The sequence below is a fragment of the Felis catus genome, chromosome B2 (assembly GCF_018350175.1).
Source record: "Felis catus isolate Fca126 chromosome B2, F.catus_Fca126_mat1.0, whole genome shotgun sequence".
NCBI classification, from domain to species: Eukaryota; Metazoa; Chordata; class Mammalia; order Carnivora; family Felidae; genus Felis; species Felis catus.
This window is the reverse complement of record NC_058372.1, coordinates 149,859,300-149,883,793: the sequence shown is the minus strand read 5'-3', so window position 1 is coordinate 149,883,793 and position 24,494 is coordinate 149,859,300. Positions and strand designations below refer to the sequence as shown.

Below are 24,494 nucleotides of genomic sequence, written 5' to 3'. Positions count from 1 at the left end.
AGCCCCGTGTCGGGCTCTGGGCTGATGGCTCAGAGCCTGGAGCTTGTTTCCGATTCTGTGTCTCCCTCTCTCTCTGCCCCTCCCCCGTTCATGCTCTGTCTCTCTCTGTCCCAAAAATAAATAAATGTTAAAAAAAAATTTTTTTTTTAATTTGGTTAAGCTCTGAACTTAAAAAAATTTTTAATATTTTTTAATATTTTAAAATTTTTTAATATTACAGAAACCAGGTTCCAAGACCAACCAAATGTAATAAACCTATTCCTGCCTCAATTTTCACAAGCTCTGGAAAATAGAAAATGCCAAGAGAAAGATTAGGAGCTCAATCCATCTCAGAAGTACAAAGGGTACAAACATATCAACTATGTTTCATGACCTACAGGTCATTTCATTTTCTAGCCACTAATAAACTTCTTATTTTAGTCAATTAATCACATTTTGAACTATTTTAATGCTATAATCATCCAGATCATCTATGAGCACTTTGGCTAGATCCGTTAGCTCAGAGGATGGTCTTCCAATAAAACTTCAAGTGGAGGGATGTGATAAAGTTACAAAAAGCAAACTTTCTGGGTAAACTACCTGCCACGCTATCTGCGAGGTGAACGTTAGTTACTATGGAAAGTTAAATAACCAGACTCTTCCTCTGCCTAAGCCATGGCTAGGAGGTCAATGTTGTTAAGTTAGTTTAAGAAAAGAGAGAGATTCCAGAGGAATGGTCTCCGGAAGTAAGTAGGGTACCTGTTACTTCACTGATAAACAGAGGAACGTAGCTGCAAATTCTTTCTGCGTTGTATTCCCAGGTTGTTGATGGTTAACTTTCAGGTTACCTGGTCGAATTTTCAGGAAACGAGTTTTCATAGAGAAAGCAGAGATACAAAAAGGACTTAAAATAGGAATTTAATCTTACCAACTCTAACGTCTGTGGTTCAGTGTGACTGCTAGCATTTTATAAATTAGCATAATGCTGCAAAACCTACCAAATCTTGAATAGACAAGATACTTACACAGGATGCAAAGGAAATAGATGGGGGGGGGGGGGTGTGTGTGTGTAAGACGTTAGACGGGAATCATACCTTGTGAACACTGGTCACTTGCCCTTAATGTGTTGGACAATCGCTTCATGTTACTTTGGTTTACGTGAGGCCCCCTTAGTGCCCAGGACCCCTCTTACTGAGTCTGTTTCTGTTCCCCGCTCCCATATTGAGTGCAGCACGGTGCTTTGCACGTAACCAACGTTTGCTGAGTTAACTGCAGACTGGAGTGGAGGCCGCTGTGGGGTGTGGCACACCCTCCACGGTCACCAGCCCTCAGTCAAGTGAGTGATCTTTGCAAGGCTGGACTCCACAGCACGGAAGCCACATTTTCCACCCAGCCTTTCGCCTGTTCTCTAGATGAGAAAAGGTAGGGTCTCGACAGTGGGGCCGGAAGGAGAACGTGTGTCTGCCTCGTCCCTGGGTCTTGATCTACTGAGCGGCTTTAACGTGACTCTGTCCACTGGCTGCCATTGATTCAAAAGAAGCGAAGAGAATGCGGGAGACATTATGAAAGGCAGGTTCTAAGGTGAGCTAAATGTAATAAGCCGGATTCCAGCCCCAATGTGCATAGGCTCTGGGAAATATAAAGTATCAGGGAAAAGATTAGGAATGTAACAGACCTCAGGAAAGCAAATGGCACAGATATGTCAGCTATGACTCTCCACGGCTCGTGCCGTTTCCTCCTAGAAAGTGGGTACGATATAGAAATATATAAATAAACAGTGCCATACAATTACTTATATAAATGTATAAATTATGTATCATTGTACAGTACATATTGTATGCTGATATACAGAGTATGTATAATTTTGCTAGAAAAAAAATTTTAAAGTTTTAAAAATTTTTTTTTAATTTATTTTTGAGACAGAGACAGAGCATGAGCAGGAGAGGGGCAGAGAGAGGGGGAGACACAGAATCCGAAGCAGGCTCCAGGCTCCGAGCTGTCGGCACAGAGCCTGACGCGGGGCTCGAACTCACGGAGTGTGAGATCGTGACCTGAGCCGAAGTCAGACACTTAACCGACTGAGCCCCCCAGGCACCCTGCTAGAAAACATTTTTCAATGCAAACTCCCATTAAAGTTTATTTAAACAAGTAAAAACACAGGCCAAATGAAGGAGCATGGACGTAAATGCTTTACCAGCAGTAAAAACTGGAGAAACCAAGAGAACTGAATGTTGAGAAACATGTTGTTCATGGGAAACCCAAAAGTGGAATATCTCAGGACTTTGCCCCGGCCTCTCCTTTATCCACCAGCATCTCTGGAAATCAAAAGTACCAAACTATAAGTGTTTGCTTTTGGAAATGCAGTGCAACATCAACATTTTTAAAAGTGCTTGGGGAGCCTGGGGGGCTCAGTCGGTTGAGCGTCCGACTTCAGCTCAGGTCAGGATCTCACGGTCCGTGAGTTCGAGCCCCGCGTCGGGCTCTGTGCTGACAGCTCAGACCCTGGAGCCTGTTTCGGATTCTGTGTCTCCCTCTCTCTCTGGCCCTCCCCTGCTCTCTCTCTCTCTCTCATAAATAAACGTTTAAACGGTTTTGAAAAAGTGCTAATGTTGCAAAATTTTGTGAAAAGTGAAAATCGTGGCCTAAGGCTTCGGTCAGGATGGCGTTGTGTTTGTGGTGGAAACGCCGGTGCCATGCACATGCACCTGTTCTGAATAGACACCAATGAGAGGAGGAAGACAGAGAAAATGTAAAATTAGAGGGTACCTGAAACGACACAGACATCGCTGAGGATCCACATCTGGACAGAAGTGCACAGCGGTGGGAAGGAGCTGGAGGGGCCATCCTGCTGGACCCGGGGCCCCGAGCAGGCAGATCCCGGAAGGAATTGAGGTCCCGTAGGGTAGTGGGGATGACAGTGCCCACGGGGAGAGGAGGAAACACTGACCCAGCCTTCTGACCGGAGGTGAGCTAAGCCAGGCGGTGGTGTATCTGGACGCCTCTTGCCAGGACAGCACGTCTTGCTCCAGGGTGAGGGCCCCACTCGGACCAGGTCAAGGCGTTTGTTAGCCAGAGGGAGGCGTGGGCACTGCGAGAGTGGGAGAGAGAGACTACGAGAATCACCACCTAGGATGAGCTGACCAGCCCCAAATTCCAAAACGTGTGCAAAAACCAAATGCTAAAGGACCATCCAAAGCAGCAGTTGAAGGATGAATTCACTCCAGATAAAACACAAATAATGAAACATTCCGAAAAGAGCTTTAAATACGTGTATAGGAAACATAAAGAACTGTAAGATGAGATAATACTCATAGAAGGGGGTAAGAAATTGTGAAATAAAGAGCTGGTAGAAATAAGCATATATTTAAAAAGAACCAACTGGAAATCCTACAGATGATAAATGTAGCGATTGGCGGAAACCCAAAAGGAAGAAGAAACACGCTGAGGGACGCATCTGGAAAACAGAACGGTAAGAGGCTTTTGAAGACAGGGGTCCAATGAGGGACAAGAGCAATGGGCTAGGAGAGCTCAGTCTACTCTAATTAGAATTCCAGAGAAGCGAAGAGAATGGCAGAGAAACATAATTAAAGCAATAAAAGGTGGGGATTTTCCAGAGTGTCAGAAACACGTGAGTCTTCACATTGAAAGTGCTCTCAAACATCAAGCAGGATGAAAGAACGTACCCCCCCCCCCCACCACCTGGTATAGAGCAGTGAGACCGCCAGGCCAAGGTCAAAGTGGAAATGTTAATAATTACTTCAGACTACAGATGTGGGAAAAAGGATAGAATCAGAGAGAGAACCTAGAAACCACGCCCCTCGTGTGTGAGGGGCAACCCGTAGAAGAGGAAGCTCGGGCTCGGACAGGTGTATTTCTGGGCACCCTTGTCCCTGCTCACTTCACTGTCCCCCTGACCCTGAACAGCGTGGGCTTGAACGGCACTGGTCCGCTTACACGTGGATTTTTTATAGTCCCATACTACAAATGTATTCTGTCTTCCTTGAGATGTTCTCGATCACATTCACGTTTCTCTCACCTTATTGTGAGACGACATTATATCATGCGTATGACATGCAGTATGTGTTAGCTGTTACGTCATCAGAAGGCTTCTGGCCAACAGTAGGCTATCAGTGGAGAAGGTTTGGGGAAGTCAAAAATCATGCACATATTTCTGACTCTGAGACACTGGCGTGCCTGACCCCTGCATTGATCAAGGGTCAACTGTGTTCTAACACCGCCATAATTCGAAAATAATTGCTTTTCAGTCATCAACTATTAAGTCTGTGTTCACATTTCAGAGGACTTTTTATTTTTTTATTTTTTATTATTTTTTTAAATGTTTATTTGGAGAGAAAGTGTGTGCACACAGTGGGGAGAGGGACAGAGGGAGAGAGAGAGAGAGAGGGAGAGAGGGAGAGAGAATCCTAAGCAGGCTCTGTGCTCAGCAAAGAGCCTGACGCGGGGTTCTATCCCACGTCCCTGGGATTGTGACCTTAGCCAAAATCAAGAGTCGGGCACTCAACCAACTGAGCCACCCTGGCGCCCCCAGAGGATTTATTAAACCTACACATTCGCTCAGCCTAGACACAGAATCAAGATCCAGAATCTGTGCATTTGACGTCTCCCTGAGTGATTCCAGTAGGTCTGACAACCGCTGGCTTAGATGACATTTTAGATCCTTCTTGACCTTGAGGCTGTGACACACACATCTGCAATCACACCTAGGTGAGGCTGTCTCCCTCACGTCACTGAACCAGGATGGGAATCCATTCTGCACCTGTTATCTAGGTGTTGGGATGAGAAAGTAGCATGGGGGTGGGGGGGGACAAATTCCCACGTTTGACATCTATCCCATAACACTAATCGTAGGACAGTGTGAGGCGATCATTATAGCTGAGAATTGGTTTCCTCTGGTGAGAAATGAACATCAGGGTGGCGATTACCTGACCGCCCACACGCAGACCCCCCACACAGCCCAAATTAAAGTATGTGGATGTACTCACCCAGTGTCCACGGCTACAGAGATGTTTTCATCCTGATTTGAACGCTGGCACCGTAGGGGTTAAAAATGTACGTGACAACAAGGGACGTGCGGGGAGGTTTTTTTTAATAGACGTGAACATAAGTGGAACAGCACAGAAGTATTCGTGCTTATGTGTGTGGAAAAAAAGAAACACGGTAAAATTTTAACTTTTTATGCGTATTTTTAATTATTAAAAGACACTGCATTAGCAATTCCATTTGTTCAGAACGTCGCAGCAAGCCTGCAAGGTCTTGGGACGGATGTAGGCGAGAGAATGCTGTCCTAAATATCTGACTGGGTGGTGGTCGTTTGGGCTGTGAAGTATGATCCCTGTGTTCATGACAGCGCAATGCCTGTGACGAATTTGGTACGTTACTGCGAATTTTTAAACTGTTTTCTATATGTGGGAGAGGACACGTGCTCCTCTCCCCTGCCCCAAACTACGAAACCGCCTTTCCAGTCCTTTCCGTCCCCAAGACTCACGAGCGTCTCATTGCCGATCCCCTCCCCTTTCCCTCTTTCTCCAGCCCGCACCCCCCACCCCCGGCCCATCACATGCCTTTTCCGACTCGGGGGCTTGTCACCCGGACCTCAGGGTTGTCCCCAACTCCCTCCTTTTTCACTTTGCATGTCCTTCCGGTTTGCATGTCCTTCCGGTTTGCATGTCCTTCCGGTTTGCATGTCCTTCCGGTTTCCTGACGCTGGCAGTCCTCTGTCACAGTGCCCTCCTGGGGTCTTGTTGCACCGTCCCCCCCGATGTCAAACCTGTCCGATCTTCCTAATGCACCACTGCAATCATGTCATAGCGATTTTCACCCTAATGACACCCTCACAGTCAGTCCGCTTAGCCCAATTCGTTTTGTTAGCTCAGTTTCCTAGTATTTCACAGGCGAGTTCAAACAAATCACTCCCTCTCCGTCTTACGAACTTGCCTCTGCTCCCCCACCTCCCCAGCTTTGCTCGAATCTTCCCTCCACTGGGAAGACCCCCTCTCGTACCCACTCGGTGAAATCCTAACCATTTCCCTAGACATCCGTGCTGTTGGCTGGTTTTGATTTTCCTCTACTGAGCACCAGAATGTCACCTTCCACCCCTGTGATGTCAGGCACGGCCACATGACTTGTTCCGGGTAACGAGACGGTGCGGAAGCAGGGTGTTGCTTCCGGGTGGAAGTGTTTAAGAGCCGGTGAGTGACCGGCCAGCTCTGTCTTCCTTGGCTGCAGTGCCCGTGCAGGAGCGGGGGAGCCGAGGCAAGGAGCAGCCCAGTCTCAGCCGCGACCAGCCCTGCAGGGCCATCGGGCCCCACGGTGGGTGTTAAGCCCTGGAAGTGGGGGGTGGCTACTACCGTGGGACAACTTGCGCCACCACCCAAGTGCTGAGCACGGTCTTAGGCTCACACAGACCTGAGGTTGAATGTCACCTGCCCGCCGTTGGCCGTGAGTGGCCAAGCATCCCTCTGAAACCCAGTTTTCTCATCTGAGCAATTGGCAGGATGCTCAGGACCCTGAAAGTTAAGCGAGCTGCATGCTTGCAATGTCCAGCCTCAAGGTCCAGTTTCAATGTCAGTCTTGAGATCTTCCCCCTTCCTGGAGTTGCAAGTGTACAAACGCTGCTGTAATTTCAGAGAAGACGATTTATTTGGTCTTCTGCTATTTGTAGGACAATTACAAGACTACACAAATTTTCTGCCCAATGTTTTCGCTGAAGTGTAATCTCTCTCTCTCTTTTTTAATGTTTATCTATTTAGTTTTGGGGGGAGAGAGACAGTGTGAGAGCTCGAGCAGGGGAGGGGCAGAGGGAGAGAGAGAGAGAGAGAGAGAGAGAGAGAGAGAGAGAGAGAGTCCCAAGCAGGCTCCACACTGGCAGTGTGGTTCTCAAGCCCATGAACTGTGAGCTCATGGGCTGAGCTGAAATCAAGAGTTGGACAGTTAACCAACTGAGCCACCCAGGTGCCCCAAAGTATAATCTCTTCTATTTTTTTAAAGAGATTTATTTATTCATTTACAATTTTTTGGATGTTTATTTAATTTTGAGAGGGAGAGAGAGAACTCGAGCAGGGAGGGGCAGAGAAAGAGGCAGACACAATGCCAAGCAGGCTCCAGGCTCTGAGCTGTCAGCACAGAGCCTGACGTGGGGCTCGAACCCAACGAACCGTGAGATCGTGACCTGAGCTGAAGTCAGACACTCAACCAACGGAGCCACCCAGGCGCCCCACCCCTAATCTCTTCTAAAGTAAGGCACAGATACATATTTCTTTTTCAGATAGTTAATGAGGCAAAATGTATAATTAATTTGGTTAAATTATTGCATTCTAATATTCCTGTCTTTCTAAAACAAACCTCAGGTGGAATTTTTACCTAAATTGAAAAATCTATTTAAAAACAATTATCAGAAAAGTAAAAAATAATAAAAAAATGTTTGTTGTTCAAATATGTCTCCAGTTACTTTTGACCTGAATATCTAACTATTTTGAAATATATGACAAATTTTTATTTCAAGGGTTTTTGTTTGTTTGATGCAGATTTGCCTAAGTATTAAGGATGAAATGAATAAACATACCTTCATTATAGAGGTTGCAATTTCCTTGAGAAACTTAAGACATCACTAGCATCTTTTTTGTTTGTTTTTTAAATGTTTGTTTATTTTTGGGAGAGACAGAGACAGAATGTGAGTGGGTTAGGGGCAGAGAGAGAAGGAGACAGAATCCAAAGCAGGCTCCAGGCTCCGAGCTGTCAGCACAGAGCCCAAAATGGGGCTCGAACCCATGAACCCTGAGATCATGACCTGAGCCGAAGTCAGACGTTTAACCGACAGAGCCACCCAGGCGCCCCACTGCCATCTTTTAAAACACTAACCTCAACAGTGAGTTTTGAGAGAATTTTCGATGCTTCTACACTTTCGTTTGGATTGGAATGCCAGAAATTGATACTTTGGTTTCAATAATAAGATTTTTTTCAAGGAGAAAATTTTAACTGTTTATTTCCCACACTTCTTTTTTTTAAATCTTTTTAAATGTTTATTTATTTTTGAAGGGGAGAGAGAGAGAGAGGGAGGGGCAGAGAGAGAGGGAGACACAGAATTGGAAGCAGGTTCTAGGCTCCGAGCTGTCAGCACAGAGCCCAAGGCGGGGCTCGAACCCACGAACCCTGAGATCATGACCTGAGCCAAAGTAGGACACTTACCTGACTGAGCCACCCAGGTGCCCCGAAAAAATAAAATATTAAAAGGGGCTGTAGGTGGGGTGCCTGGGTGCCTCTGTTGGTTAAGTGTCCAACTCTTGATCTCAGCTCAGGTCATGATCTCACGGTTCATGAGTTTGATCCCCGAGACAGGTTCTGCAGTGTGGAGCTTGCTTGGGATTCTCTCTTTCTTCCTCTCTCCCTGCACCTCCCCCACTCGACCTCTCTCTCTCTCTCTCTCTCTCTCTCTCTCTCAAAAATAAGTAAATAAACTTAAAAGGGGGGGGGGACTATAGCCAAAAGTGTACATAACAAAGTATCCGACAGACATATGCCCAATTATGGGTGAAACGATTATGTTCTAGCTAAAAACTATTTGTTTAAATATAGAAATTCGTGAAGAGACGTCCCTTGTTCCAAGACTAATGCCAACATGTTCCTATTATTATTTTTTTAGTCAAATAATGTGGTTTACTTGTTGCAGGACAATTTAAGGGGTGGCGAAGCAGGGTGAGTTCCATATTTAAAAAAGTACATTCTAAATACTTTTAGTCTTGTACGACTTTCTACACCACAAGTCCACATTTTCACAAGTGACCCTTACTGCTGAGGTCACATACACCTTGCCTTAATAGGAACAAAGGTTAATATTTTAAGCCGGGGATCCAGCCTGCTTGCTGTTTTCAAATGGTTGAAAAAAATCAAAATGAGAGGTGACACATGATGAAACACTAATTTAAAGCCTAGATATGTACAGTATCAGCTAACAAATAGGGATAAAGTCACAGAAGTAAAAGAAGAGGGAATATCTGATTCTCATCAGGCTTGACTTCACCGTACTTGTCAAAAACAAAACGGCCTCGGGGCGCCTGGGTGGCGCAGTCGGTTGAGCGTCTGACTTCAGCCAGGTCACAATCTCGCGGTCCGTGAGTTCGAGCCCCGTGTCAGGCTCTGGGCTGATGGCTCGGAGCCTGGAGCCTGTTTCCGATTCTGTGTCTCCCTCTCTCTCTGCCCCTCCCCCGTTCATGCTCTGTCTCTCTCTGTCCCAAAAATAAAAATAAACATTAAAAAAAAACAAAAAAAAACAAAAAGGCCTCAGATTTCACAGCTCTTCTGGGAGGGCAAGGATAGTTGGCCCAGAAGAAAGAGTTTTAGTCCAAAATGAGATTCTCGAAGTTTTCTACTGGCAAACCAAGAATTCAATGTTTGGAAACATCTGTAATTAGGACTCTTTCTGAAAGGTCCAGCAAGGTGGCCACGGGAAAGCCCTGACGTGTTTGGACAATTTGATAAGCAAGGTGTAGGGCCAAGAACCGAGCCCAGGCTGGGCCCCCGAGGGACAGCTGTAGGGACAGAAGCTGAATTACTGTCTTTAGCTTCCAAGTGCACCGACTCAGAGTGAAGCAGACAGTAGCTGTGTATGCAGTTCTGCGTATATCCTGGGGAAAAGCGCAGTGATGAATTAATGAGGACACTCAGCGGGTCCCAGGGAAGGGCACGGAGCGCGGAGCAGGAATCTCACCCCACGGAAGCCAAGGCTGGACCACACTCACCTGGGTCTCTGCCTGCAGGTGCAACAGCGTCGGGATCCTGGCTCCTTCTCGTTCTTCCCCGTCTCTTCCCTTCCCAGGCCACTGCCGCGCTTGGTAAGAGCCTCTCCCCCGAACTCCCACATCATGCTTGCTGTCACACTCATGTTTCTCCTCATATAGGACCCTAGGGGTACTTGTAACCTTTATGTTGAAGTCACATAGGCGTACAGCTCAGTTAACCCCACACGCACGTACCGGTTTATAAAATAAAACAAAACCACCGAATATTCCTAACACCCCGGAAGCCCCCCTCACATCTCTTCCCAGTGAGTCCCCTCCATTCCTCGTCAAAGTGAAACACTATCCTGATTCATCACAGATTAATTTGCCTTGTTTTAGAAATATATAAAAACAGAATCAAAGTGGGGGTGGGGCTTTTTCATATTAACTGCTGGGCACAATCCCATCATAGGATCTGCAGGCATTTCTACCATTAGAGAACATTTGGATGATTACCAGTTTCTCCCAGTTGAGAGTCGTGCTGCTCTGGGGGCGCCTGGGGGGCTCGGTCAGTGGAGCATCCGACTCTTGATTTCAGCTCGGGTCGTGATCCCAGGATCGTGGGATTAAGTCCTGCCTCAGGCCCTGCACTGAGCATGAAGCCTGCTTAAGATTCTCTCTGTCTCTGTCTCTGTCTCTCCCTCTGCCTCTCTCCCCCACTCATGTGCTCTCGCTCTCTCTCTAAAACACTAAAAATTAAAATTAAAAAAAGGATAGTGCCGAATAGTTTTGTAGGAGCCTTTACGCGCACCACGAGTAGGCGTGTTGGCTGGGCGTGTGCCTGGGGCGTCATTGTTAAGGTCACAGTGCACACAAGCACACACATTCGGTGGATACCGCCAGTTTTCCAGAATGCCCGAATCACTGCACGTTCCCGTCAGCATGGTAACAGCTGGTGTTGTCTGTTTGTAGCCATTCTGGTGTCCGTATCGTGATATCTTATTATTTTAATTCCCGTTTTTATGAGAATTACCATCTTTTCACATATTTATGGACCATTTGGATATCCTATTTTGTGAAGTGCCTCTTGAAGTCTTTTGCTTATTAAAAAAAAATTTTTTTAATGTTTATTCACTTTTTTTGAGAGAGAGAGAGAGTGAGCAGGGAAGGGGCAGAGAGAGGGAGACACAGAATCCGAAGCAGGCTCCAGGCTCCGAGCTGTCAGCACAGAGCCCGACGCGGGGCTGGAACCCATGAACCGTGAGATCATGACCTGAGCCGAAGTTGGATGCTTCATTGACTGAGCCACCCAGGCGTCCCTAGGATATAATTATTAAATTGAAAAGTTTTAGTTAAAAATAGAACATATCTTGCTTTTCTATACAAATTAAAAATGTAAAACTTCATAGCCAATTTAAGAAGTTTTAAGTTGAAAACATTTATGTTTGAGTTTTATTGAGATGTCAGGATTCTACGCAAGTCTGGATGGAGAAATATTTACAAAACATACATCTGGGAGGGGAGAAAAAGGATCAAACTGATATGTGTAATTCACTGTATGTTAATTATACCTCAATAAAGCGAGAGAAGAAGATTCTACTTATCTGCAACCCAAATCATGTTATATACACAGCAAATGTCGTGTGCTTGGTCAGAGTGGTTTCCTGTTGTGGTTTTCACTTCTTGAGGTGGTTGCGCTGAGGAAAAATCTGGTTACTTTTTTCTTTCTGATCCTTTTTAAGACATTTAATTTTGGCAATTTTGCTTCTTTAAAAAAAATGGTGTACATTTTGGAAGTAAATCAGAGCCATCAACACTGGGAATAAAACCATGTATTCCTCTTGTGTAAAATCTTTCTCCATGTCTAAAAATAAGCTACAATTCTAAGTTTAAATACAACTTAAAAAAAAAGTGTTTCCTGGTTAGGAAAAAAAAAAAACAAAACCCTGCAGAAATGTACATATAACAATGACTTATAAAATTTGTTCAGAAATTGAATTTTTTCAGTTAGATTACCAAATTATCAACATTTTTGTATATAATATTATTAGCTTTACAAGCAAGAAAACTGCACAGCATGCCCGATTCAGGCGTCACATGCTGCAGCATTAAAAGTCAGGTGGTCTGAAGAGGTGAGAGATCACGGGACAGAAGTGGTTCCTGCTTGGCCTTGCATTCTAAAGCGGTGACCCAACACTTTAAGGATGTCCCTGGCACATGCTATAATTTTGATTCTACTGCTCATTTACTTTCTTTCTTTTTTTTTAAATTTTTATTTTTGAGACAGAGAGAGACAGAGCATGAGCAGGGGAGGGGCAGAGAGAGAGGGAGACACAGAATCCGAAGCAGGTTCCAGGCTCCGAGCCATCAGCGCAGAGCCCGATGCGGGGCTCGAGCTCACAGACTGTGAGATCATGACCTGAGCTGAAGTCGGACGCTTAACCGACTGAGCCACCCAGGCGCCCCTACTGCTCGTTTACTTTCTGTATTTCATGTTCTACCTGTGAAAAATGTAGAATGATAATGCCAGGCATGGTTAAAAGGGTTGATGGTAATAAGTCTGTCATTGAAATTTTAAACATCCCCTCATCAGCAAGGGGCAGATTTAGTCACTGTCCTGTGCAATAAAGATAATGTCTCCCTGTGGGGCAAAGAGTAGGTTATAGAAGAGTGAGAGTTCCTACGCTTGGAGCTGGTCAGCTGTGGCACAGACCCACCGCCTGTGCAGCGTCTCCCCAAACCCTACAGCACCCCATGGCACATAGAGAGCAGGGGACAGAGGGGGACGTGAAGCTCACGCTGCCTGCTTTGCTGGGGACAACAAAGCCCTTTGTCTCTGAGCCAGGAAGCTCGTGTCTTCTGCCAGCACCTTCTGGCACCTCGCCAGGCTGACCTGTTACTTGCAAGGAGGCTGAGCCCTCACACGCTTCTTGTCACGGACCGCTGTCAGCGTTTTGCGTGAGGATTGGAGGAGGTGCTAGGTCACCTTGCCAAATGCTAGTCCCTCAAAAGTATCCTTCCTTCCTGACACCAGCTTACTAAAAACTATGAATGTTTGTCAGCCAATCATTACTTTTCTTTTTAGGTTTCAGTTGGTACTTGTAATTATATCTCAACAGCCCATGCCGTGGATATTTACAAGACAAGCAGCTAGATGAAAGTAAATGCATTTTTTTTTTTGGATTTTTCTCTTTTCAAGTCAACTCTTTAGACATTTCCAGATGATAGACTAAGACTTACACTTTCGTGTAGGTGGCCCCAGTGACTGGCATCCGTACGTATTTAAAATTTTAGCCATCGAAAGCACACTTGGTGCAGTATTGCAAATGTTTTTAAGAAAAAAGATACTACCAAAGGATGTCCAGTGCTTGTAATTCTTACCGTGTTTTCTGATTGTAGTTTGCAGGAAATAGAAGACTCAACTGTGACCAGCTAATGAAAAGAAAATGAAAAATCACTCTCACTGCGAGATAAAAATTGGCTTCTGAGGTTCGACCTGCTATGGGACTCTGACACAATATTAATGATGATGCATTATTTTTCAATAACAAATTCTGCCCCGAGCCTCAGTAATACTGTCGTATTCTCTTCTGTTTCCAGTTTCTATTTGAAGAGAGGGCAGCATCCCTTAACTTTTATATCTTCTTCCTCACCTCCTGGATGTCTGCCAATATTGGATATTGATCACACACCGTAACATCACTACCCCTACCAGGGTTTATGGCGTTTAAAAATTCTTACCAGACCTTCTTGTAAAAATTTCACAGGGAGCTCACGAAATATTAAGCCACATGAAACAGCACTTCTTTTTGTCAAAACATTTCATTGTAACTTCTGTTTCAGGAAAGCACCCCAACCACCAAATTCTCCTTAATGTTAGTTTCCTTGAAAAATGACTTTCTGGTGTGCTTCTGGATGTTTTCTTGCAAGCCCCACCCCCGGAAGATGGGTGCTTGGATGGGCGTTTTGGTTTATTGGTGAAGAGTTGAGCTTCCTGTTCAGTCTGTGACCAATTTGCCCCCCGTACCTGTTTACATTTATGATGGTCACGGCTTAAACAATAGAACATGATGTAAAGAATATTTGTTAGCCAAGCAGAGTGGCTTCATAGGCTGTCTGGCCGTAACAGATGAGACGTGTCTGATGGGGGCGGGCTGGAGTGACTTACACACCTGCCCTGACTTGAGGTCCTGTACAAACGTCGCGAACTTTCCGAAGGCCTCATTGCCGGTGGAGCAAGTTCCGAGGGGCGGGCAGTCCTCCTGTTACCGCTTCTGTGGCTCCACTCGGGCCGGCCGCCTGGTTATGTCCTGCACCCTCCCGACAGTGTCCTCCCCCGTAACATGGGGCTGTCAGCCCCTGCTGGCTAACGATAGTGTGAGAACAAGCAGAATGTCAGCATTTGGCAGCCGCCGAGGCTTTGTTTTCTGCCCCCTCTTCTGGCCCCACGCACCTTCCCACCTCGCGCCAAGTCTTGGAGGTGGTGGGCGATGTGGTAAAGCAGGAGGCCTTTTCTTTTTTTTTTCTAATGTTGAGAGAGAGAGCCGGAGAGACAGAGATCGTGAGCAGGGGAGGGACAGAGAGAGAGGGAGGGAGAGAGAACCGGAAGCGGTCTCCGTGCTGTGGCACAGAGCCCGATGCGGGGCTCGAACCCACAAACTGTGAGATCACGACCTGACCTGAGGTCAAGAGTCGGACGTTTAACCGACTGAGCCGCCCGGGGGGGCCTGAGACGTCATTTTCTTAACTGAAGAAGTACATGATCTACTCTTCAAAAATCCCTCAGAAGAGCATTTTGGAAGGAGGCCTGTGATAAGAAAGGAGGCAGGCGGGGCAGACACGCGTTCGTTCCCCAGGGGCCCAGCGCCGGGAGGCGCCGCAGGGACAGAGGGTCAGGTGGAGGGTCCAGGAGACAGAGGCCAAGAGGGGTGGCGGGAGGGACCAGGGGCCGTCCCGGCGTTTGTGTAGTTGGTCCTCCACCCCATTTACAAAAGGGAGCCGCTGGACAGGGTCCTGGGAGGCATCTCCCGGCCGCACGGGTGGTTGGCATAGAGGGGCCGAGGCAGCCTGACTTCAGCAGGAGCAGGTGTGACGGGCCGACGTGGGCCTGGGTGGTGACCGTGGACGTGCCGAGCGTGTCTCCGGCCTGCCGTGTGGACCGGTTCCTGGCCCAGCCTGGAGTTGCACCACGGCTGCATAGACGTGTGGGCTGGAGCTCCCCGCCGCGGCCCTCAATGCCTGGAAATGCCCGCATCCTTTCATTGTGTGCGGAGGGGAGCCAGCCGACCTCCGCCCACCAGTGGCCCGGACAGGGCTCGGCTGGGTTGGGGCGTGGGCCAGCTCTGGCCTGCCGGGCGGGAGCGCGCCCACGGACCAGCCGGCCGGGCATCCCGATGGGGCTGTGGCCCTGGGCTTCGTTCTGAACATTCTGCCGCATCGGGCGCATCTGCAAGAAACTGGGGCACGCTGCCTGCCCGGCCCCCGTGCCGTGTGCAGGAGGCGCGCGGCCCTTGGGAGCTGGGCTGGGCTGGCTCAGCTGCTGTCCTTGCCCTGGGGAGCCCCAGGTGGGCCCCTCCTCGGATGGGGACCCTGTGTGCGGAGAGGTGTCCCCACCTGCCTGAGGGCGCGGCTCCTGCAGGCTGCTGAGAGCCAGCGGCAGAGACTTGGGTCGTCGCCGTCCTGATTTCTCCTTTTTGACTTCAAACAGGCCCGTGATGCTGTCAGGAAGGGAGCGTGTCGCGATTCGTGATCATCTCCAACTTATCGGAGCGCAAACCTTCAATGAGCAGTACCATCGGATCATCGCGTGTCGCCTGCTGGTTCCGAGGTCCGGGGCTACGTGGGGGCTCGCCGGGGTCCCTCTCAAAGAAGGGGGCGATTGGAGAGGCGGCCAGGGGAGCGGGAGTGGGGGACGGGGCGAGGGAAACAGGAGCAAGGAAGGCCACCCAGGCCCAACTGAGGTCACGGCTTCAGGCGCTGGGCGCACGGGGTGTGTCCAGAGGATGGAGACCGCGCAGAGCCGGCTGCTCCCTCCCTGCGCCCCCTCATTTTGGGCGGTCGCCGTGCTGGTGCAGGGGCTCCCCCAGCTTCTGAGCAGCCCTGGCCCAGAAGAGCGGAGAGAGGCCGGCGGCCCTGTGGCGGGGCGCCCGAGGATGGTCTCCCGGGCTGCGGCTGGTGACCGGAACCGGCCGGGAGAAGGGACTCGGGCACCAGAGAGAGCGCCACACGTAGCTGGGCCAGTCGTTGGTTGCGGTAGCTGTCCGTCTCGGAGCCCACGGTTCCTGGGCCTGGGCCGGTCTCGCTCTGGGCCTGGGGAACGTGTGGAAGTGTCCGGGGGCGGCTCTCCCAGTAACGGCCTGTTGACAGCAGGACGCGTGAGGGGCTGCTCTCGATGTTTTGTCCCACTGTTCCTCTTGTTTCCTCCCTCCCCCTCCTTCCTCTCTTTCCCCCGAAACACACATACACCTGGGCACTCACGCACCATCACCAACCGCTGCCTGAGTCTCTGACTCGTCTGCGGGGCGATGATAAATTTCTCTTCGAGCCGGGCCCCGCCTCTCAATGTCTCTCTCTGTCTGTGCCATCCATCCATCGGCTCTCTGACTTTAACTCAGAGTCCTTAAAAAAAAATTGTTTTAATTTGAGAGAGAGAGAGAGAGCACAAGCAGGGGAGGGGCAGAGAAACAGGGAGAGAGAGAATCTTAAGCAGGCCCCACACTCCGCTCGGAGCCCGATGAGGCACTTGACATGGGGCTTGATCCCACGACCCTGGGGTCATGACCTGAGCTGAAATTAAGAGTGGGGTGCTCAACTGACTGAGCCACCCAGGCGCCCAACTCTGAGAATCCTTAAACTTGTGTCCAATCATGAGCCACGGTCTGCCTGTCTAGCGCTACGATTACCGTGAATGCAGTAAATATGGGCAAACACGTGCATAGACACCACTTGCTGAGCTAGACGGGGCCTGTCCTGCAGGACCTCAGGCACGTGAGACTGTGGTTTCTTGCGGCCCCCTCCCTGTCACAGGGCTGCTCCGTGACAACTGTCCTCATAGGCCGCCTCCCAGTGTGGCCGGGGATGAGGGCAGGCCCCACACAGGCATGAGAGTGTTCTCCAGGTTATGGGGGGGGGGAGGGGCTCTGCACCTGCTGGACCTTCCAAACTGTGGGTGCAGACACCTGCAGGGGATGTGCTGGCCGAGAGCCCAGCAGAGCGATTTGACTCTGGGTCCTCGATCACAAGGGTGTAGACGGCTTTTGCCTTCCCCGCGCTTCTGTGTGAACAGTTTGTTCACCAGCAGATGTTGGTGAACGGGGACTGGGTCAGGCGGTGCATGTGACTGTAGCAAAGACGGGGAGAAACCCCAGTTCCTGCCCTGGGCACATCCCTATTGATGGGGGAGGTGAAGATCAAAGTCGCGGGTAAATGTGAAACGGCCCGTCCCGCCGTGTGGGGTAAGGCTGCTGGGTGGAGACGGCAGGGAAGGCCCACCTGCGGGTGTGATCGAGGATTCCGGACGGATAGGTACACCTGGGAGCTGTCAAAGGCAGACACCGAATGTGGGGAGAGGGGCCGGGGCAGCCGAGGGTCTTGTCCCGAGTTCTTCCCCGTGTGCCGGGGAGGCCCCAGAACCGTGACGGCAATGCCAGCATCTAATCCATCTTTTGGGGTTTGCACCAAATCTCGAGGGCGCTGCTCTTTCAAAACGCTAAGACGCTGAGGGCAGGGGATGGGCTAGATGGGTGGCGGGCTTCGAGGAGGCACTTTTTGGGATGAGCACTGGGTGCGGATGCAGGTGATGAACCGTGAATTCTACTCCTGGACCCAGGATTACACCGTATGTTAACTAACTCGGATTTCAATAAAAGACAAGAAATCCTAAGACGTCGAGAGTGAGGCGGACTTTGGATTTCGTGTTCTTATCAGGAACAACGTTAGGTAATTGTCATAAAGGAAAGGCCATAAAACACGGCGTCCCCATAGCGAGGCCCTGCTTGTTCTCCGGGCGTTGTCCCCCCACCTGCTCCATTCACGGGTCCTGAATCTTCGTGGGGCAGCCCTCTGCCACGGGCCAGTGTCAGTGAGCACCCCCCTCCCGCCCCCGCTGTGCCCAGACGCCCCTGAAAACCGTGACAGAGGATGAATCGAAGGAACTGGCACAGATGGGCCACAGGCCCTGACCCGGTTCCAGGAGGAACGACAGGCCCGAGCAGACCGGCCCCCGAGCCTCGTAGCGGATCGGCCCCAACGACGGCGAATGTCACTTACCGGAGGATACCGGGCGAGCTGCATTTAGCGTTAACATTTTATAGGTAGGGAGACTGAAAATAAGGATCCGTTCATCACGTTGCCTGGCGGTTGGCTTTGGCACCCTCCCATAAAACCACCCGGGCACCCGCGGCCTCACGCACCTGCCCCACACAGCGTCGTCCCTTGCCCCCATGCGGCCTCAGGACGCCACACCTGCTCTGCCCCTCGGCCCCTCCAGGGCTCCTGCAGAGTCGCCGAGATGCCTTTTTGGTGAAAACCCTGCCGCGTCGCCAGGTTTCCCAGGGTTAAAGGGCAACGCGCGTGAAAATGGGAAAGGCGGTGGAAGCCGTCAAGAGGCCAGACATTGTTCTCCGGCCAGCCAGGCTGGGAGCTTTGCGCGGGTCGTCCTGCCCGAGACGCCTGCTTTCAAAGGGACAGTTTGCTGGGCTGTCCTGGCCCTGAGCCCCGCCCCTGAGAGAAGGTGGCACCCGCTGTGGTCTGGGTTCTGTGAAATGCAGGCTTTCCGACGCTGCAGGGACCCACAGTCGGGCACCCCCCTGCCCTGCGCACTCCGCGGAAGCGTCTGGAGGCCGCGGGACACGGCACGGGCAGACGCCCGCAGAGTCTCCCCGCTTCCGACCCAGCCTTCCTTCCGTTAACACTGCTTTCAGCTTTCACTCTTTACGGGGCGTCACGTGCACACGGGAAAGTGTACTGAGCGCATCAGCTTGGGGACCTTTCGCACGGAGGGTCCCTTTGTGATCAGAGCCCAGATCAAAACCGGGGCACGCGGGACCCCGTGGCCTCCCCGGGGCCTTTTCCAGCCAGGGGGCTGTCTTCTGAAAGTTGTTTTGCATGTTTTTGTACCTTATGCAAGTGGATTTTGTGTTACCTTTTAATTGCATTTCCCTCTATACTTTAAGTTCACCGTAAAAGGTGCAGGGGATAACACTTGACCTTTGCTTAGAAGTGGAGGTGAACAGGGGCGCCTGGGTGGCGCAGTCGGTTAAGCGTCCGACTTCAGCCAGGTCACCATCTCGCGGTCCGTGAGTTCGAGCCCCGCGTCAGGCTCTGGGCTGATGGCTCGGAGCCTGGAGCCTGTTTCCGATTCTGTGTCTCCCTCTCTCTCTGCCCCTCCCCTGTTCATGCTCTGTCTCTCTCTGTCCCAAAAAATAAATAAAAACGCTGAAAAAAAAAATTAAAAAAAAAAAAAAAAAAAAAGAAGTGGAGGTGAACAGGCGCAGACTCTTGGTATCGCTCAGGTCACGATCCCAGGGTTGTGAGATCGAGTCCCAAGTCAGGCTCCGCACTGAGGGTGGAGCCTGCTTAGGAGTCTCTCTCCTTCTCTCTCTCTCTCTCTCTCTCTCTCTCTCTCTGCCCCTCCCCACCGCGCACATTCACAGGTCCTCTCTCAAAATAAACATTAAACAGCAACCACAAGTGGAGATGAAATCACAATGTGTTGTCAGGGAAGTGTGTGTCACCACTGGGAACACCAGAGGAGCCACACTGTCATGACTCAGCCCTGACGCCCGAGACCCCAGGATAGACAAGGAGGACCGGGTTGAAGTTGCCATGGAAACCAAGGAGCAGCTGACGGGGGCGGGGGAGGGGGTGTGAGGGCGGGATAGCAGCTGTTCCCATTTCACTTATTTATTAAAAATTTCTTTTAATGTTTATTTTTGAGAGTGAGTGAGAGAGAGAGCATGAGCAGGGGAGGGGCAGAGAGAGAGGGAGGCACACAATCCGAAGCAGGCTCCAGGCTCTGAGCTGTCGGCACAGAGACCAATGCGGGGCTCGAACTCACGGACCGCGAGATCGTGACCTGAGCTGCAGTCGGACGCTTAACCCACTGAGCCACCCAGGGACCCTGGCTGTCCCCACTTTAATTTCAGCGGGTCCCAGTCAACCTCAGGCGGGACTCACACTCGCTTGGCTCCCAGGGCTGGTGGGGTTAGAACGTGGGCCCCCTCCCTCCAGAAGTCCCCTGGGGACAAAGGCCACGTCCCTCCGCTCACCTGCGTTCCAGGCACCTGCATGGTTCCGGGGGGCGCTCAGTGCCAGCCACGGGAGGGGTGAGAATCGCCCCCAGAGGCGGCCACGGCCCGACGGTAGCCTCTTGCCCTCCTGGCGACGCTCCTGGGGATGGCTGGGCGGGCTGTCAACCCCAGTGGCTCCCGCCCTTCCCCTCTCCCGGCTCCGACTGCTCACCACACGCACCTCCCAGAGGGAACGCGTTGTCGACACAGCAGGTGAGAGGCACCCGGGGCAGTAACCGGGAGTAATTTTCAGAATGATCTGGCAGGTGATGGTATGGTAGTAGGGTGACATAGAGAACAATCGACACCCAGTATCGCTCAAGAAGCCTTTCGTGGTTCCTCCGAGCTCCAAAGCGACCAGGCGCCGTGCGCCCTCTGGCAGGCCTGCGTAGGTCGGGCTGTGCCCACGGCCCCCGCCAGGCAGGGGGCTGAGGGTGGGCCACAGAGGACTCAGGGGAAGGGCCACTTGTCGTGTTAAGGGGGGCGGTCAAAGGACATCTTTGCTCGTTCCGGTGAAGCCGTGCCACCGGCCGTGGAGCCGGGCCGGGCGGGTGGCGGGCAGATGCTGCAGTCCGAGGCTCAGAGGGGAACTGAGGCAGGCTGGCTAGGCACAGGGACACAGGGCAGAGGGTGACCTTGTGTCTCCTGAGACTGGAGCCGGACGGGAGCCAATCTTCGTGAGGTGGTTCATCCACGAGGACAGGACAGTGACACAGCCCTGCAGCGTTTGAAATGGCTGAGGCACGGTCTGCTCGGCCCCGTGACAAAGGACCGCACACAGGGGCTGAAACACAGACGTGTGTCCTCACAGCCTGGGGGCCAGACGCCCAGAGCCAGGTGCCAATGGGAAGGGGTCCTTCTGACGCCTCTTCTCCAGGCTTGCAGGGGGCTGCTGTCCCACTGTGCCCTCCCAGGGGCTCTGTGGAGGTGGGGAGGGAGGGAGGGGGAGAGGGAGTGAGGGAAGGAGGGAAGAGAGGCGAAGATGGGGAGGAGGGAGGGAGGGAAGAGAGGCGAAGAGGGGGAGGAGGGAGGGAGGGAAGAGAGGTGAAGAGGGGGAGGAGGGAGGGAGGGAAGAGAGGTGAAGAGGGGGAGGAGGGAGGGAGGGAAGAGAGAGAGGGAGGGAGAGGAAGGGAGGGAGGAAGGGAGGAGGAGGGGAGAGGGGGAGAGGGAGAGAGCACTCTGGTGTCTCTTCTCACAAGGACACCAGTCCTGTCCTATGAGGGCCCCACACTCACCACCTCCTTTAACCTGTTACCCCCTTATGTGCCCCATTCCCAAGTTCAGTCCCACGGGCATTTAGGGCCTCAAGCCAGTGACTGGGGCAGATGATGTGGCCACAGCAACCACTTCGGAACTTTTCGGGAGCCTTCAACGAGCCCTTAACACACTCCCTGGGTCTAAGAGACATCCTGCCGGAGAGACGAGACTAACATGCCAAAAATACTTCACGAAATGAGACAGCACACAGGAGCTGCACGAGTGCGTTCGGCGTCCCGGTTCAGAGCTGTGTTTCGTCGTGAGGTGTTTTACAACTGGGATTTCTCCTTCTAGCACAGAAGCGTACAAGTCCTTTTCTAGAATTCATTTTGCTTTTATTCACTTATATCTTCACACTCTTTATTGAATTTACAAATAACGAAGTTGCACGTCTCTTAAAATAGTTTCTAAATCAGAATTGTAACCCATTACGTGGGCCTTGCCCCTGTAAATTCTAAATTGATGGCGTTTGATTATAATTTGCTTTGTGTGTAGAAGTAGATAACTGGGGAAAACGGATGTCTCCAAATCAAGCCGGTTTTAGTCTTGAAAACTGTCTCACTGCATCTTCTAACTTCGTGGATCTGGAGGGTGCGTGTAAATGGGCCAGCGACGTGTGGGAGAGCCATCAGTCCCCAGTCGTAAGCGTGCCCCGGCCATCAGTCCCCAGTCGTAAGCGTGCCATCCGGGGACGGGGAGCTGTGTGCTGACACAAGGCCTGCCTCACCCCTGCCTTCCTCCCCTGTGCTCCACCTGCAGACGGCCTCCGTCAGCCCCACTCTGCAGCCTGAAGAGAGCCAAGCCGGCCTCTGTGTATCTCACCATCGGACGCGCTGAAGCTTGGCCGTCGGGAGGCTCTTGGGAGCTCTCAGAACCGTGGGGGCAGCCAGCATCCTGAGTCCCCGGTGGCCTGGCCGGAATCCTTGCCATTCCCCGCCTGCCCTCAGGCCGGGATGCTCTGTGACTCGGGGTGAGGCGTCCTACAGGACACTGAGGCCACCTAATGCCACGTTGGCCTCCACACCTGCCTCGCACAAAGCACGCCCACCCCTTGCCTTTCTATGTGACGCGACATCAGTAAGGGAGTGATTTAAAAAAGCTGGATTATGTGTATTTAAGGGGCCGCACCTGTGATGCTGCACGTAAAGACAGGAGAGCAAGGGTCCTCTGTGACCTGGCAGTCACGGGACCTCGGTTTGATACCTGCCCTCGAGCCTCCTTCCAGGTGGGGCGGTCGGGAGGTTCGGGACATCACGTGCGCCTAAGGCGGGAGCGGCGTCTCCTCACTGTGTATTGATTTCCTCCTTCAAAGCACATTTGCGATTTGGGAGGCTTGGAAAGGAATCGATGAAGTTACATTTCCATGTCAAGAGCAAGACATTATTAGTAGACTCATGTCAAACGCCACGTGAGTGACCGCCTCATTAAATGTCGAGCAGGACCGCTTTTGGGCCACAGCGCACCCGCTGCTCTGGTGGGGACGCCGGATGGATGGGGACAGGCTCGGGCCCCAGGGTGTTCCGTCCAGAAGCAGGGCACACGCGCAGGGTGTAATAATCGTGGAAGGTGAACGCGTTTGTAGAGAAACACGGTCATCCTAACAGTTCAGAGGGCAGATCAGTTATGTACCAGGTCACAAATTCTGGCTCGGTTTTGTTTTGAAGACGCGAGTTTCCTTTAACTCGGAAGACTACGTTCCTACTGAAGGCCCAGCGGAGGACAGGGCGAGGCCGCTGCGCTCGGGATCAGAGAATGTTTCGTGGCAGGGGTGGGGGGTGGGGGTGGCATGCCAGGCCGGACCTTATGGGACACGGTGACTGAAACGAGCAGGAGGAGGGGGAAAGCCCACCAGGCAGCGTGCGGAGAGTCCCGGGGGCAGATTCACAGGGGCAGGCGATCACTGGCCAGCGCGCCGGAATGTTCCAGCCCCGCTCACACCACCGCCGGTGCCCGCAGAGCGTGAGCTGCACAGCCCAGGCAGACACCCCCATCTGGCAGGTTCTGACTCAGAGCGACCGCCGAGCACGTGCCCCTTTGGCACCGAACACGGGCTGCAGGGAGCTGAGGACATTCGGGCTTTGTAAGACTCATCGTCCACGGAGCACGTGTCACCATCAGGGGTTTAACTACATGATCTCTGAGCACCAGCTACGCGACGTGCTTCATCAGGGCCTATGGCTTTGCCCCTGAGATCGCGAGCTTAACCGGGAGCTCGATCAAGGGCAAGACAGGTGGTGCGGGAATCGATGCAGACGTTAAGTGTATGCGGTCAGAATGCAGAGGACAAAGACGTTACCACCGCCGGACCAGGGTGGCGTCAATCTTCACGCTTTAAACGACGCACTGGATTGTGATAGAGAGACAAGAACACAATTTAAAAGCAATTGTAGCTTGATTGATTATAGGCTATTGGTAACTCTTTACAAATATGCTCTTTATGTTCTTACCAAGTGTATCTGATTATTGTCACTATTCTGGGAAGCAAGCTCTGTCCAGGTTTTCAAAGCGTGAAGTGGCGATGATACAACCAAAGGACTTTAGCTTCTTGAAATAGGAAGAGAAGAAATGAATTAGTTAACGGCCCTCTGCTTAACATTTTTTTCAACAACGACAAAAGCACAGATCTTGAGAGAGAGAGCGTGAGCGGTAAGGGGGGGGGGGGAGAGAGAGAGAGAGAGAGAGAGAGAGAGAGAGAATCCCAAGCAGGCTCCGTGTTGTGTGATCTCACAAACCGTGAGATCATGACCCGAACTGAAATCGAGAGTCGGACCTTTAACCGACTGGGCCACCCAGGTGCCCCAACAAAAATATATTTCTTAAGTTAAAAAAATAAGTCAGTGTTTATTATCTCAAAAACGTGTGAAATTAGTGAAAAAAAAAAGTAGAAACTGAATTTAACTTCCAATTTTCCCTTGGAAAATTTTTATTAATTGAAAAATGAGGAAAAGCATCAATAAAAATAAAAACAATTGTATGGTCTCACTGTGCTACCAAAATGACACTGTGCTTGGGTATTAGATAAATTATCTAGGGAAAATTTGATTTATGAAATGGAATCTAAAATTTTAAGAGCCTCAATATTAGCAGCGTATCTCATCCCAGATTAAAGACTTTATTTTACATTAAAAAATAGCTCCCTTTTCAAATTACAAATGGAATAAATACACGTTCTGGAGAATTTGGAAAAACAATATCTTACACCAAAATAAAATTGCCCATCAATTCTACCATTTAG

The 24,494-nt window shown here is 50.8% G+C and overlaps 1 long non-coding RNA gene across 1 annotated transcript; it reads left to right on the top strand.

Annotated features, from left to right (window-relative positions):
• The first annotated feature begins 4,412 nt into the window (after nt 1-4,412).
• On the top strand, nt 4,413-14,185 carry LOC123385617. Its single transcript, XR_006598497.1, has 3 exons — nt 4,413-6,309; nt 9,753-9,827; nt 13,113-14,185. It is a non-coding gene; the product is annotated as an uncharacterized LOC123385617 (long non-coding RNA).
• The last annotated feature ends 10,309 nt before the right edge of the window (nt 14,186-24,494 follow it).